The sequence below is a fragment of the Wasmannia auropunctata genome, unplaced genomic scaffold, assembly GCF_000956235.1.
Source record: "Wasmannia auropunctata unplaced genomic scaffold, wasmannia.A_1.0 LD336097.1, whole genome shotgun sequence".
Lineage (NCBI taxonomy): Eukaryota > Metazoa > Arthropoda > Insecta > Hymenoptera > Formicidae > Wasmannia > Wasmannia auropunctata.
The window spans coordinates 700,584-702,165 of record NW_012026793.1 but is presented as its reverse complement, the minus strand read 5'-3'; positions in this window follow the sequence as shown (position 1 = coordinate 702,165).

Here is a 1,582-nt window from a genome sequence, read left to right as displayed (position 1 = left end):
CTTAGTTATCCATGTGCTAATTTCATACAGTAGGCCAGTATTGGATATTGACGAAGTACCGATCTTGTACCGAAAAATAAGTTTCATATTTCAGTACTGGTTCTGTACAGAATCAGTATTAAAATAACAATGTTATGGTACTGACCCGATATATGGATCAGTATTGTAAAATAATACTGAAACAGTATACTGCCGATATAGATTTCCGGTATATAAATCCGTATCCGTATTGAAATTGGCAAAAGTAGTGCGTCGAATGTCGGTACCGAAACGGTATGCTGTCAATGGATTTTCGGTACCATGTCCGTATTGAAATTGGCAAAAGTAGTGCATCGAATGCTTCTATATATAGAAGGAAAATTTAATAAGATTTCATCATGAAATGGTTATTGTAATATTAATTAATATAATTTAAATAACTATATTCAGTAAATGTAAATTTCTGTTCAATACATCTATTTATTTATTAAGTATTTTCAGTAAATATTTTGTTAACACGAATATGTAGATAACGTTATATGTACAAATGAGGATAGCATATGGACATATATGGACGACAAGATATGAACATAAAATGGATATCCATAAAACATTCTGTGCTGTTTGAGACTCCAGTCAATCAGAGAAGTATCACGTAATTCTCTTGACGAATTTCTGTTATATTATCTCTAGACAATAGTATTTTTCTGTCAAGTTTAATGGAGATTGGAACTTTCAATTATTGTCATACCGATCAATTTTGTGGAAAATTCTGCAATAGTAGTAATAATATTATTAATTATTATTGAATAAATTATTTTTCATTTTAATTTAATTTTACGTTACGCGGGCATATCTCAGGAATGAAGTATTTTAATCGTGTAATAAGCAGATAGTTTCGATAGAATGACTTATCATAAGACGTTATCACGTTCCACGATCGGTCTGGACCAAAAAGCTTCTAATAGAACGGTTAATTCAAGCGGTTTCATCCGTCCCACTGATTGGACGATCGTAAAAAATTAATCGAATCCGTGGGTGTGCGGTGCAATATCAAGGGAGTGGTTACGTGATGCAATTCCATTCTCGGCCGATTCAGCGACCTTATGGAAAATCAAGCAGACGCGCACGCCTGTGTGCGTGTGTTTCCATGAATTCGGTATTTCAGCTTGGCGGTTTTACGATGTTTTAATCGTTTCTCGCATATATTGAACAATTAAATCGAATGTGCAGCGAAGCGACCGCGAAATGAGAATTCTGATTCGCATCACGATTATTGTGGTTCTGCGACTTGTTATTACATATTTCCACTTTGATAAAGAAGCGACTCTTGGTTATACCAATAATATATATATTAATTTAATGACACTATATCTATGACATTATAATTTAATGACATCAATCGATGCAGTTAATCATTCAGGAAAAAATTTTTCATATAAGAACATATATACAGGGTGTTCATAAAGTATCGGACCCCCTCCCCTCTATCTCAGAAAATACTAACTGCGATAAAAAAACTTTAAATACAAAACTTTTAGGAAATTTCCCTTCTATTTTCTGAGATAGAGGGACGGTCCAATACTTTATGAACACCCTGTAT